The sequence below is a fragment of the Protopterus annectens genome, chromosome 1.part1 (assembly GCF_019279795.1).
Source record: "Protopterus annectens isolate FY-2018-M chromosome 1.part1, PAN1.0, whole genome shotgun sequence".
Lineage (NCBI taxonomy): Eukaryota > Metazoa > Chordata > Ceratodontiformes > Protopteridae > Protopterus > Protopterus annectens.
In genome coordinates this window covers 1671062336-1671078369 of record NC_056726.1, presented here as the reverse complement: position 1 = coordinate 1671078369, position 16034 = coordinate 1671062336, and positions in this window count along the sequence as shown.

Genomic DNA, 16034 nt, shown 5'->3' with positions numbered 1-16034 from the left:
ACGACACTCAAAAATAAGAGAAAAAAAAGAAACTTTTTTATCTTGACCCTCTGTAACCTGAAATGCAATCACTGTTTTAATCTAGTATGCTCTCTTCTAAAGTTGACCTTTCTCATTTAAGTACTTATTTTAAGCTGTGTTTCCACAGCTGAGTATTTAACTCTATAGCAAGTCTCATTAACATATTATGGAATAAAATAACTAATAATAATAATGACGACAATAATAATCACTTTATTCTTCCTGGTACTTATCTGTACCTGCACATGGCAATGTCTTCCTTAATCTACCTGCTGTCTTGTTGCATTGTTATCATATCATGAAGAATCCTGCTAACCTTATAGGTTCATAGGTTCATAGGTGTTTACTAGGCTAACGACCACAAGGGCTTTTTTAAGGCTAGCCATGCATCCCAAATCTCTGACAAGTTCTGATACACTTCATAAGTGTAAGCATGGGCCTGGGAGATTAACCATTTGCAAGTTGCCTGTTTGCATTAGAGACATAGGTACCAAACCAGGGATGAATTTCCAGTTTCTCATCCAATTATCCAAGTTGCACTTGAATTGGCTAAGGGAAGAACTTTGCTTCACATGGATGGGGAGCCTGTTCCATAGATAAGGTAGTCTCTGGGATGCATACCTATCTCTCTCCAGCAGGTCCTATTTATATCACAGCTAAGATTTAAATCTTTAAAATGGGTAATTCTGGAACTGTTTGTTTTTTGGATATGCAGGAGGTCCATCAAAGAGGGGTCTGACAGCACCTTATATGCCAGGCATCGATCTTCCCTCAAAAGCCTATAACCTCTTGTGTTTGTCAACAATGCCCAAGTGGGGTATTGTATCAAATGCCTTGGTCAGGTCAAGGTAGGCAGTGTGAACAATTTTGTCCACATGCATTGCTTTAGTGGTCTTCTCAAAGAAGTCCACCACATTGAGTAGGCATGATCTGCCCTTGACAAAACTAAACTGGGTTGGGTCCAGTGTCTGGAGGTTTACTATATCGCTGTTGATAATCTCCATAATAATTCTTTCCATGGGTTTACATATAAGACTAGTGAGACTTATGGGTCTGTACTTTCCAGGGTCTGTAGATGGCCAATCTTACTGCAGAGAGATGACTGTTGCCCTTCTCCATTCATGACCACGAAGCCTGTTTGGAGGCTACAGTTAAATAATAATTCCAGAGGCCCTGATAGGTCATGTTTCATGCTATTTAGAAGGCATCATGGGATGTTGCCTGGGCCCATTAATGCAGTGTTCTTGGTCTTAGAAAGAGCATTAAGGACCAGTTCCCTAGTGATAGTAGGGGGAGTTATATTTGATTATATTTTCGGAGGGAAGGTTGAGGGGGAGAGAGGAGTAAAGATGCAACTGAATTTATTGGCCAGGATTTTTGCCATGTCTTCTGGTTCAGTATAGGTGGCTCCATTTACAACGAACTCTATACACAATTGTGTATTGCCTTTGAGGTTGCTGACATAGCTAAAGAATGTTTTGTGGTTGTCTTTGGCCTGGGAGGCCAAACGTACCTCAAATTTGGCTTTGGTAGACTTTATTTGTCCTCTGAGTTGTTTGTTTAATTTGATGAGAATGCTTTTGTTCTGCTGGGTGTGGCACCTCCTAATTTTTGCCATGATGTTCTTCCTCCTATTATACATCCAACTGATTTTGTGATTCCAGCATGGTGGCTTGTTTTTTGAATTAGTTCTGTACTTCTTCCTGGTGAGTATAGCTGCCTCCATGCATCTATTAATATATTTATTTATTTATTGTATTTGTTTACTGGAAAAGTCCACTGGGCCTAAAAGAGCCCATTTTCGGTGGAGGCCCAGGGAGAAAAGCTCTGACAAGAAAATAGATGCAGAAAAAAAATAAATATTAATTGGTACAGAAGGAGAAAAGTATTACACATAGTGGTTCCAGTAATATATACAGAATATATACATAAGACAAGAATTTAGTTGGTTTGATTACAGTAACATATACAGAATATATGCATAAAAACAGGAATTTATTTGGTTGCCAGATTATTTCAGAGTGGTAAAACGGAGATAAATTAATCAGCATTATTGTACCAGTATCAACAAGTGAGGAATGAAAAAAATAATAAATATGGAGAAAATATCATCAGTCAGTAATAGTAAAAAGCACAGGAATTTAGTTATAATATAAGGAGAAGGAAGAGGTTAGATCATAGTGCAGGTACAGAGCCAGGAAGGGTTGTTATAGAGCAGGTACATAGCCAGGAAGAGTTGAGATGTTTTTTCAGTATTTGTTTGAAGGTGGTGGTGCTGCCCATGTTTCTTATAAAAGGAGGAAGTAAGTTCCATAGTATGGCGACAGTGAAGGAGTAGAGCAGTTGACCAGCTGGTAAGGTGGGCTTTTCTACTTTTAGAAATAGATGATTTTCAGATTTTAGTTGCCTGCTGGGTTAGTATTTGGCAAGTAGAGATGAGAGAGCAGGATAGCCTGTGGGTCTGTAGATTATTTGGTGTGCTGTAGTTAGCTGGGTGAATGAAAGATGGTAGGGGAGTTCCAACCAGCCTAATTGCTTCAGTGAGCTACAGTGGTGGGATGAGAATTTGGCCTTGATGGCAAATTTGGCTATTCTGTCGTAACACATATCAAGTTTGGATTTTGTAGAATTTTGGATATTAGTGAGACGAGGGGCACCATAAAGGAGAAAGAGTAATAAAAATGTAGCTGTAAGGGTTTGTCTAGTAGTGAGGCTAAGAAAGTGTTGGTGCCTCTACAGCATACCAAGCTTTTGGTGTGTTTTTTTGATGTTACTGTTTATGTGTAGGTCAAAGTTTAGGTTTTCATCTATAATAATGCCTAGTAATTTAGTGTGCAGGACAACTTCTATAGTGGTATTGTCTTGGGTTTGTATACAGAAGAGTTTTTTTATTTAAGGGAGTGGTTTTCTTAGGGGTAAAAATTACTAGTTTAGTTTTTTTTTTTTTTGATTTAGGGAAAGATGATTGTTAAGCATCCAAGATTCTGTAGAGGTGAGGGCATTCTGGGTGATCTGCTGGAGTTCAGAGCTGGAATTTGCAGTGCATATTACTGTAGAGTCATCAGCATACTGGATTACTGAGCATTGTGGGATAGTGGTGTGAAAGTTGTTAATAAAGATGCTAAATAAGACATGACCAAGTATGGAGCCTTGGGGAACCCCTGTGGAAGTATTGAGGAAGGGAGAGTAGGACCATTGCCATTTGGTGGATTGCTGCCTATTGGAAAGATAGCTATTGAACCATTGTAGGTTAAGTGGGGAAATGTGGATGGTGGATAGTTTAGAGAGGAGGATAGTGTGGGAAATGGTATAAAAAGCTTTGGAGAGATCGAGGAAAAGAGAAGCGATTATTTTACCAGAATCCCGTCCCCGGTTAACTGTATCAAGGAAGAAGAGGAGGGCTGTAGTGGTGCTGTGCCCTGGTCTGAAACCATGCTGAGTGGGTGACAGAATTTGATTTTCAAGCAGATGGTTGAGGAGTTGGGCATGGATGCATTTTTCCAGCATTTTAGAGAAGAGTGAGAGAATAGCTGTGGGTCGAAAGTTTCTGGTGTCTGTGTTTTTGCTGCATTTGTGCAAGAGGAGAATGAATGTTGTTTTCCAGATGTCTGGGACAAGGGACTCTCTCATGATCTGTTAATAAGTATGCTGATGGGCTAAGCTATAGAATTTGCAGCTAGCTGCAGGAAGTGTAGGGGTAGATTGTCAGGGGATAGAGTACAGGATTTAAGCTTAAGTAACATTTTTGTTATTGAGACAATGGGTATGGGGGAGAATTTTAGGTTACAACTGTGTGTAGGATTGTTTTCTGGGATGGTTTGGTCATTAGCTGTCTTGGTGGGTGGTGGTGGTGTTAACCATAGGAAAGATGGTGGTCAGGTTAGCTATGGTGTCAATGAAGTAGGAACTGAAGAGGGTGGCAAGTTTGGTATAGGTTTTGTGTGGGTCAGGGGATGGGTTGCTTTGAGAACCTGGATGTAATAATTGTTGATGGATTACCAGAATTTTTTGGGATTATTTTATGTTGGCTTTATAGGTGGAGGTTGTGGGCTTTTTTATCATTGTTTATTAGACGTTTTGCCTGGTTACAGAGTTGCTTGTAATGTAGTAGAGTTGAGGGGTCTTTGTTTTTCTGCCATGATTTCCAGATTTTATTTCTTGTGGACATGACTTCTTTGGTGGATTTTGAGAGCCAACTTGAGTGGTTATGTTTTATTCATTTTGGCTGGGTGGGTGCTTCCCTATTTAGGATGTCTAGGAATGTTGAGTTAAAGAACTCAACAGTCTCATTAAGTGGCAGGGATTTGAGGGGTTCCCAATTAACTTTAGCTAAGGTTTCATTAAATATGGATGGTTGGAACTTAGTCAAATATCTGGTTGATTTGTATTGGTTTTGCCCTGGGGTTGGGGTGGTTTTGGGTAGGATATATGATGGGTGGTGGTCGCTAATGGTATTAGGTAGTATGCCTGCAGTGATGACATTGTTAGGGCAGGACACTAATATCCAGTCTATTGCGGAGCCCCGAATGTTATTTTTGTGGAGTCTGGTGATGTCTTCAATTAGTTGGGAGAAGTTGTAAAGGTTTTTGTTTTTTGAGGCGTTGTTGTGGGCAATGTCTAGCCAATCAATGTTTACATCACCTAAGATGATGCTTTAATTATCTATGTTTTGTGAAGTCCAGGCAAGTATGTTTTCTAATATTGGTATGTTGTTTCCTGTAGGAATATACAGAGCAAATATGCAAATGTTTTTATGGTTGCTAAGTTTTAATATAGAGATTAGTACTTCGCCTGGGGAGAAGTTGGGTGTTGGTTTTGAGTAGGGAATTAATGTATATTTGCTAGGGAAGAGTATTGCTACTCCTCCTCCTCCTCTCTTGTTGGTCTGATCAGCTCTCAAACATGAGTAGGTATAATATCAGGGTTGTTTTGTGAAATCCATGCCTGGAGTTCAGGTATCTTGTTTCTAAGGCTTTGGCAATTTATGGTTGACAGCAAGAGAGATTTGCTACATTTGCTAGGGCTGGGGAGGGTTGGATCTGGGTTGGGATGTGCATCACCACATTGGGATATAACGCTTTGCCAAATTATGTGAGCTATACTTAGTTTTTTCTTAATGCTTGTATGGGGTTTTTGTGAATAGTTCTGCATAGGCAGATGCATTCTCAGGGTTTATAGGGGTTTGAAATTTTGCCAGGTTTTCACTTAATAGCAGAAGGTTAGCCTTAGAATATACACATACTATTGGACATAGTACCTGTTGTCCCAAGTGGCTGTTAGATCTTCCCAAGTAGCCCAGTAGCCCTCTATATTCCCTTGCATACATGCTGCAGACCCATACATATGCTACTATGTTCTAGTACCCTTACAAGTGGTGAATAGGTGTGTGACTTACCTTGCGAATTCAGCAGTTGACAGACCTGTAGTTCAGGGCTGTCTCTGATGCATGCAGTACACAGCCAATACATGGTTAGGTACAGGTTGTTTGGGATGGCTGGAATTATTTTTACTAACATGTATGAAAGTCAGTGCAAGGTGTCAGTCCCTAGGGCCCTAGGTTGTCAGTGCATGTGCTATGCGTTGTCCCTTGGCCAAGGCCAGGGCATACTGGGCATGCCTACATCTGCCTACAGGGACAAACTCAGGGGTTTTATCCTCAGAGCCCCCCTGTGAGTCTAGCTGTGGTGACCTAGGCACTGGTTGGGGGCTGTGTATCCCTTTCCTTTGCTGATCCTGCTGCAGCTGTTTCTGCAGGATCATAGTGTATAGCATGGCACATAATGTGAATATGTGTGCACATGTGGCTGGACAGTACTACAGGGCACCACCAGATATATTGAAGTACTGAACCATGACAGCAGCCCAAACACATGATCTATGATGTTCGTAGTTTGTTTGTGTGCCTCATTATGGCATTCTTCATTGGGTGTGTGTGCATTTCTGATGGGTGTCATTATCCATGGTTCCAGTGTATATCCAGCATCTGCCAGTAAATGGCCATGTGGGATGTCCCCCCTAACAAACATCTGGTACAGCTGTGACGCATGCCAGATATGGGAGTCGTGATAACTGTCAGGGCTGCAAGCACACACATTCATGATAATGCCCTGGGCATTGCACATGACTTGGCAGTTGATGGAGTGACACCCCTTCCATTTGAAATAGATTCTACCCTCCTTACTGGGTTGTGTTTTGATGTGTACATGAGTGCAATCTATGGCACCCAGTAACTCAGGGTAGTATGTTACATGGTAAGTATTGCAAGGACTGTTAATAGCCCTAGTTTAAGTGAAACAGGGGTCATCAGTAATTAAGGTATCATTGCCTTTCTCAACCATTTTTTTTTTGAACAGCCTTCCTTGCTCAGCAGAGCACCGTGTCATACAAACATGCACCGAGAAGGTAAAAACAGTGCTCAGCACACAGTGTACACGCCCTCATGAAATGTCATACTCAGCATGGTGGTGCACCATGGAAACACCCTCAAACATGATGAAACATGTACCCCGAAAGTAAACAAAGCTTAGCAGGCAGTTTACACACGCCCCCAGTTAGCAGAGGACAGCACTGTGCAAACAGGTGCCACTGATCTCCAATAATCTTACAAGTCCTCAGACACACCCCCTTTTGATGTCAGCTACCTCATTTGTGGACACCAACATGGTTCTGTGCCTACACGGATGGGATCTGAGAACATGGATACCCACTTGTGCTATTCAGTAACCCCAGCTGATTTGCATAGGGATCCAGGGCACACAACCTGGAAATAACATGGTTCCAGGCACTGCCTCCTTAGCCAAAGAACCATTCCACCATTGTAGATACTCTACGCAAGGTCCTGTAATACATTACTGTCATTTACTACTAAATTTCATTTTTACAGTTTTTAATTTTTTTTTATAACGGCATATTTGCACACTGCGGTGCACTGCACAAACACAAAAAAAATGTTAAATTATTTTCCATATGGTTTTGAACACATGGTGGATAGCTTTGCATATATCTGTCTCTGTTATGCTATTTCTGCCCATCTACATGCACTTTTACAGCTCCTGTTGTTTCTTGCATCCTGTACACGGAACTTTTCCGCATACACTACAGACACCAATACGGGGTCTGCAGAACATCCTATCTACTTCCTGGATGGCTCTACCTCCCTCATTTGCATGCAGTTCACCTGCTTATCAGGTGATTTGCATGCCATGGGTACTTCCATGTAGGTGTGTGTGTGTTAGCTGCCCAGTTCTGTTTACTGGATCGCACACCTGCTAACTTTCATGTAGGTAGTGTGCCACTATGCCTACATGGAAAAAAGTGTATGTAGGCTTTATTAAATTTCCTCAAAGTCTAACTGAATTGTATCAGTTTACAAATGAAATTCACAAAACATTGATCACAGTTATTAGAATCACTTGACTGAAATCAATAGTAGAAATTAGAAAATCATCAAAAGCACCTGTTTTGTAGAGTAATAACTCCCCCCACCCCACCCCCGGATGCCCACATAGAGGGTAGCACTGACATACCACTTGTTGTTATTTCAGGGAAAAAGGAAATCCCTAAGGTAGCATAATTCTCACCCTTGTTAGTACTAACTAGGACAATACATGTTAGTGACTGACTTTTATAATGTCAATCAGTGGTATAGTGTCCTTGTGCCTGGCACCCCTTTTTACCTGTTTACATTAGTTATTTTATGTCCCATTCTGCACTGCTTCATTTAGTATTCTGCACTTGCATATATTATATATATTTACACTTTGTAACTTCTTTGTAATTCTCCTTGTAATTTCTATTTTGTAACTCAATGTTGTACTTCAATTTGTTAATTTCTTGTACTGTGGATAATTTCTGCCCAGGCCTCCACTGAAAATGAGTTCTGTTGGCCCAGTGGACTCTCCCAGTAAACAAAATACAAATAAAAATAAATAAATAAATCAATGTTTGTGGATGTTATGTTTTTCTTTTTTGAGGAGGCTATTTTTTACCTTCCTGCATGACTTTTAGAGCTTTTAATGTGTTTAGTGCTTTTATTGCTGTGAAGTGCATCTAATTTGTGTCCACATGCTTATTTCTGTTTTATTTCTTTTTTTTTTCATATAGACTTATTAAGACATTTGAGTTGAAGTGGTGCTTCTGTTGTTTGTGTTTGTTTTTCAAACATTTATGTGTTTGGTAGTTTATCTCTGCTAGGTGATTTTTCAATATGATGGTAGTTTATCCCATGAGGGTTCTCTGTGGATGGCTATGTGATATCTTGCTGTATATTTTTCCTTTCTGCAATGATTTATTTATTTATTTACTTAGTCAGTTAATTAGTTAGTTAGTTAGTTTTATTTATTTACCCGGGTAGTGCACTTATCTTAATAGACTACTTTCAGCTACAGCTGGGGTGAATAGAATCACATAAGAAGCATATTAGCAGATACAAGGATATGCTATAAAACATATACATACTCGCAAATGCAAAAATATGCTACAACATTTAGTTCAAGAAATAGTTTGCAAACTCAAAACGTGGGTAGAAAAATGTAATTATTCTTAGAAGAGAGTCGTGGATAAGATGTAGCCATAATGACTGAGACGGCTTATGCTACAGCAGTAACAGCATATCATTATACAGACGGACAGGAAGATATTAGAAGAGGCAAGTGAGAATAGTTCCTGGAAAGGACAGCATGTGGACAAGTCCGAGACATTGGGAGAGAGGCATGCAGAGCAAAGATGAGTAATAAGAAGAGAAGTGTGAGAGATGCAAAGAAAAGAGGTAGGTAGTATGAATGAGAAGCTGAAAATGAGAGAGGAATAGATGATATAATGGAGGATGAAATAGGGATAAATAGAAGTAAGTGAGCTGCAGATTCTGTGTTATGTGACCTCTGTGAATGCAGCTGCACTTTGTTTGGATGAAGAGTTACTCCTTGATCTGTTGTCTGAAGTCCAAGTACAAAAACAAAGATAGGCAGCAAGCTGTAGAATTCCAACCAGTTTATTGTTAGTGCTTTCATTCAGGAAATACATGAACTTCTTCAGACAAAGAAACCCCAAGAGTCCTCACTTAAAATAAAACTGTCAATTAAGATGAGAAAATTTACTTATAAAACCAATTAACATAACTTGAGAAATTTAAAGAGTCAGTGTTATACAAGGTAAAATGTATATGTAAATAAATATAAATGCTTTTTTTTAAAAAAATCAGCAACAATTTTAAAATCACAACATATCAGTCTTATTACTTAATTTTCTTGTGTATATAAATTAATCTAAATACTGTTAAACAATAAGTAATACTCCCCATGATGAGCATAGGGAGAATAGTATTAGGAATTATGATGGCAGAATAAGCTTTCTTACTACTTTCTCTATTGATGCACATGCCATTAAGAATATTATGATTAAAAATTGGGCTATAATATCAGGACAGTGCTATTAATATGAAATTGGGAGAGACCATATATTACCTATAGAAGAGGCCTAAATTTTAAAGATTTGTTGGAAAGGAATAATCAAAAATGTCCCAACAACCAGGGGATGAGAAAGTGTGGGAGATGTCAGCAGTGCCAGCACATTATGGTAACTAATAAAGTTTGCATATGCAACAAAACCTACACCATCAATGGAAAATTTAACTGTGAAACAGCAGGAGTAGTATATGCTGCTTTATGCCAATGTTGTCAAAGCTACTACATTGGTAAAACTGAAAGAATGTTTAAGCAGAAAATTTATGATCATCAATACCAAATTAGTAGGGGTAATACCACAAATGCTTTGGCTAGACACATTCTAGAATACCCCACACATAAATTACAGTTTACAATATTACAACAAATAGTTAAGAACATTAGCGGTGGGCCTTGGGAATTAAAGCTTGAAGAGCAGGAACTTGTTTGGCAAATTAAAACATTTGCACATGTTCCACCAGGGCTTAATGAATACTGCTCGATAAAATGTACTTTGAAATTAAAAGCCCTACAAAGGTGAAATTCAGTTGTACAACAACTTTTCTAATACTTGAATGAATTTATAAATATTTATTTATACATATCTATCTTTATACATTTATACAAATTTTATATTTCCATTTGTTTGACTTGTTCAAGTTGTTATCTAGCATTTAACAGTATTTAGATTAATTTATATACACAAGAAAATTAAGTAATAAGACTGATGTGTTGTGATTTTAAAGTTGTTGCTGATTTTTAAAAAAAGCATTTATATTTATTTACATATGCATTTTACCTTGTATAACACTGGCTCTTTAAATTTCTCAGGTTATGTTAATTGGTTTTATAATTAATTATCTCATCTTAACTGACAGTTTTATTTTAACTGAGGACTCTTGGGGTTTCTTTGTCTGAAGACATTCATGTATTTCCTGAATGAAAGCGCTAACAATAAACTGGTTGGAATTCTACAGCTTGCTGCCTATCTTTGTTTTTGTTTTTGGTTACAAGTTTATTTTTTGTTTTGGAGTCCAAGTACATTTGGACATCTCTGACTGAGAGTGGAATGAAGTTCCAATGCTTATGTGTCAGAATACACAATACAAGATCAGTGCAATGAAATTTAGATTGTGGAGTTAGTAGGGTAGGTTGAAATGGAGAGATATCTCTGAGATTATATATAGGGGTAAAAATTTTATGAGTGAGAGGGAAAGCTGTCTCAGGAGAAAGAGCTTTGTAAATTAATGATCCTAGTAGGAATCTGGCTATCAAATGTTCTGTGAGCCATTTAGCTTTGGCGAGCATTAGGCAGTGTGGTCCATTAATGCAAAAGTTTGTAATGAGCCAAAAGATTTTATTGGAGATGGTTTGCACAGTCATGGCATTTTTCTTTGAGGCTGCAGCGATTATGGGTAGTCTATATTCAAGTTGAGATAAGAGTATTGCTTTGTCTATGGCAGCTTTGTCTGTCTTGGACAGAAGAGTTGATTGTTTTTTCACATCAGTAGTGCACTGATCTTTTTGCATGCATTTTGATTGTGTAATTGAATGTTAAGGGATTGGTTTATCCAAATGCCAAAGTATTTGAAGGATGTGGAAGTTTCTATGTTGGTATTCATAACGTCTTTAATATTAAGGAAGGTGAGTGCTTTGGCTATTTTTGGTTAGGCTCCAAATAGCATTGCTTTTGTTTTTGAGGGATCAAATATATGTTTTTGGCCTGTTGGTCACTGGTTGAGGATTTGTAGGTCATCTTTGATTTGAGTTTGTATAAGAAAGTGGGATTTGTATGACCTGCAAATGACCATACCATCTGCATAAAGTAGTGGTATCTATAGGTGATCAGATGGGAGTTACTTGATAAATATGGAAAATAGCAGAGCAGCTAAAGTAGAACCATGGGGGACTCTTTTCATAAGATAAGCGGTTTCAAAGGTGCTGGTGCCTACATTCACCTGAAGGATCTATTGATGAGAAAATCTATAAACTAAGGTTTTGTATCATCATTAAAACCTATTTCATTTAATTTGTCAAACACTAAGTTATGATCAAATAGACCAAAGGCATTTCTGAGGTCAATAAACACAGCTCCTGTTAGGTTGCCTTTGTCCATGTTGGATAAGGTGTCATCTTTGAGGGAGTACAGAGGTGTTATTCTGTTGTGCCAGACCAGAATCCATGTTGCTTCCTGGATATAAGATGGTATTGATGTAAATAAGTAGCTATTTGGTTGTAGATAATCGCATTGCAAGACTTTAGGATGAATTCACTTCCAGCAATACTACTCTCCTTTGTTTGCTGATTTTATCCTCTCTCTATTCAGACCCTACAGTAAGGAGAAAAAGGTGAAGTGGGAGACATCTGAAGAAGAAATATGGACATGGAAAAGAAAACATGATTTATTGTGGTGCAATATTTATGTAAAGGAAAAAGTAACACTAATCAATACAAAAAAGCAGTGCCAAAGATATTTGAAGAAAAATATAGCCCAAAGTATCTATTAATAAAAGATTTAAAAATACAAAAAATAAGAAAACAAAACATTAAAGTACAAAAAAGGATTGGTAATGGGGAAGTTAAAGAAATAGAAACTGAAGTTATGGATTACCTGTGAAGTGAAGGATTTAGTGTTGAAAATCTAACTCTGGTAGCGTTGCAGCATGACGCAACAATGAGTCTCCAAATTAAGGAGAAACAAGGGCAACTGGAAGCATCTAATGACTTGCCACGTGAGGATACTCTGGACTCTTCAGTAGGAAACCAGTACAAAAGTTCAGATGGAGTCGCACAGCAAAGGGAGGAGCAGATCCACAAAAAAATGAGTGTAGAGGAGGCAGACCACTTCTTAAAACCACCAAGCATGTTTTTTAATTAGTAAACAATAAAATATATAAGTGCTTTTGTCTCAGTTTTCCAAAATTACAGAGACTTCATCAGCTACAAATTTTAAAACAGCCCAGTTTGTTTTAAACCCTGTAAGGATGACATCATATCCTGAAACAGACTTAAAAAGTTCAAAGCAATAGTATGTCCTAAAACAAAGTCAGATAGCAGTAGCAGTATTCAAGTTCAAAAATATATTATATATCATGGATATTTAAAAAAAATGTAAACAGTATAATAAAACCAATCCATTTAATATAATATAATTAAATATAGCATTCTATTACCCCAGTAAATGTGCTACTAAAAGATAAACAAATAAAACTGTAAAACAGTAAAAATAATAAAAGGTAAATTAACAGCTTCCACTAGGAATTGGAACTCGCATGGCAGTTGAGACTGAATTCCATGTACTGGCCAGGACTGAATGACAACCTGTCTATTAATAGTGTTTTAAAATTAAAAGCCCTTATAAGACATTGAACTTGTAGTAATAGGGTATGTGAAGGTAATAGTGTAGTGGTTATTATATTTGCTTCATATGTAGAAAGTTCTGGGTTCAATTCCTAGTGGAAGCTGTTCATTTACCTTTCATTATTTTTACTGTTTTCATCTGTCATCCTTACAGGCTGGGCTGTTTTAAAATTTGTATCTGATGAAGTCTCTGTAATTTTGGAATATTGAGACGAACGCGCTTATATATTTTATTGTTTACTAAATAAAAAACATGCTTGGTGGTGGTGGTCTGCCTCCTCTACACTCATTTTTGTGGATTTATTCGTTGAATTGGTTTTGAATTCTTTAAAGAGAGGAGCAAGAAACAGTGGGAACTCTGACAGAGTCAATGTTGTATAGTGATAGACCAGCTGAGTTCCCATATGAAAGAGCAATGGATGAAGCAGGATGTAGCTGAAGAGAATATGTCACAGGAAGATGCTCTTTAACATTCTGTAGAATGCATGCAGGAAAAGGAGAACCAAGGATATGTCCACAGTTTAGAATACAATGATCTAAAGGAAGAGTTGCTTGACTTAATAGAGAAGGATATACATGTTATGATTAAGATTGCTGAAAGAAATAGATTACAGAAAGTCAATCACACCCAAAATGTTATAAGTAACCAAAAGAAAACAGCAATTGAGACTATTAACATAAATTCATGTGATATAACATAAGTAAATACAATATATTACTGTCCACCTAAAGTAATGACATATAAAGTCTTACCACAAAAACACAGGACAAAAATGTGAAAGGAAGGGAAAAAAATCAAATGCCATCATGGCAATATCAAATAGAGTGATCTATAAAGCAAATAAGACAAGAAGAGCCACTGTTAAAATATGGAACAGAGCAACAAAAATAAATTGAAAGATAGATGTGATAAAAGCAACTCACAGTATCACAACAGACCAGGATCTATCATACACTGTTACAAATAATAAACTAAAGATATCAGGAAAGGCAGAAAAGAAGTACAAAATAAGAAATTAATTGATGACCCAAACAAGTTTTACACAGAATTTGGAAATAAAGCAAAAGGAATAGGAAGAACACTAAAAAGGAAGAAATAGATGCATTTTGGAGAGACATCTGTAAAGATCCTGTTGAACATAATAAAAATGCTGATTGGATAGAAGAAGTAAAAGAAACTGTCAGAAGTTCAAATGTATAGGATATGAAATGGAATGAAGTAGCAGCCAGAGAAATTGAACCAAATTAAGGAAAGCTTCTCAGTGGAAAACCCCAGACAGAGATGCAGTATCCAACTTCTGGCTAAAAGTATTAACATCGTTACATGAAGATTTAGCCCTGAGTAAAAACTATTTATATGCACATCCCGCACAAGCACCAACCTAGTTAAAAGCAGGAAAAATTATATTCTCCACTAAGAGTGAACCTGCAAGCTATTTTAATAACTATACATCAATAGCATGCCTTCTAATGATGTATAAATGATATTCAGGAATTGATACCAACAGAGTTTATAGTCCTTTAGAAGAAACAATTAATTAGGCAATAAAATCAAATGTAACAAAAGAAAGTCATATATAAGAAAGGATATTTTTTGTTAAATAAAACCATAATGGATAATTTAAAAAGGGGAATAATCTAAGTACGGCACAGATAGATTATAAAAAATTGGCAGCATCCTACATTCATGGACAAAGGAGTGCTTAGATGTACAACATCTTATCAATTACACTGCAGTGACCATGAAACGGTGGCAAGCCATTTTGCATCTAAGCCAGGATAAAGGACAAATTATTAACTGAGGGATACAAATTCAAATGGGGGATATTCTAGGGTGACTTTTTGTCACCACTGGTCTTTCATCTTGCGCTTAATCCATTAAGCTATCTATTTAACAGATTAGTTCATGGTTACAATTTTTCTCCCAGGAAAACAACAAAGTGTAATGGCTTTTCATCTTCTTTTTGTGAATGATTTAAAACTGCACAGTTCATTGGATAAGGAAATGAAGGCACAACTGCCAAGTGGTCAGAATTTTTTCACATGATATAAGAATGTCATTTTGTCTTGATAATTGTGCAAAAGCAACATTTAGAGCAGGCAAGCTGCAGCACCAAGAAAATATAATTGGTGGACAGTAATGTGAACTTAAGCAGGAAGGGCTATAAAAATACATGGGGATTAATGAAGGTCGGCAATAAAATATGAACAAGTGTGAACAAAACTCAGTAAGGAATATTTTAGAAGAGTAAAATTAATAATGAAAATATCCCTGGGTTGGGAGGTAGCCTAATGTTAAGGTGTTTGCCTTACAAACACAAGGTGCAGGGATTGAGTCTCACAAGAGATAATTGGCTAGGCTTAAAATAGCTCACAAGGGCAGTCAGCTTAGTACTAATCTATGAACCTATCTAAGAACAAAGTGCAATCTATAAACCAATTTGCTATTCCTGTTCTGTTTTGCAGTGATTGACTGACCCAAAAAGGTATTGGATCAATTAAACAGAAAAACAAGAAAACGGCTTCACACTTATTAAATGATATGTAAAAATAAATGTATATGTATTTTCTTGCTCGTTTTTATGTCTAGATTGTCTATTTATTATATGGTTTCATATATATTTTTATACATTTTTAAATGACAACTAATAGATAAGAGATGGAATTTGATCCTGTGTACTTTCTAAAAAAAGGAGTACCTTTTCACACAGTTTTTGAAGCTACTGAGTTAGTTTCAAGGTATACTTAACCTTTAAAATGTTGATTAGTTTGTTTAAATTGACTGATTTGATTGCTTAATCGGATAGATGTTTTATATTTAAGGATGGGAGTTTGCTTTGTGTAATGTAACCTGAGGAAGCGCACTGGGATAGTGCGTGAAAGCACTTGTTCTCTCTTCAATAAATTCCTTGTTTAATTTCATGGTGATTCGTGGTGGTTCCTTGCAGTTCTACAATCCATTTTTGCTTGCCTAGCACTTTGTTTTGTAGGAACCTTTGGATGGTCGTACTTGGTTTGGTGCTAATATTTCTTGTCTTCATTCTTTGCCTGGTTGACCGACACACGATGGAGATGCCCAACATTGAACTTGATTATAATCCGGCAGGTACAAGCAGTACCGCGGACTGGAATGGACTATTTCATCAACAGAACAACTCTCTCTTGAGCTTTGACATTAGAGGTAATACCTCGTATGTCGCTGCTCCGAGCACG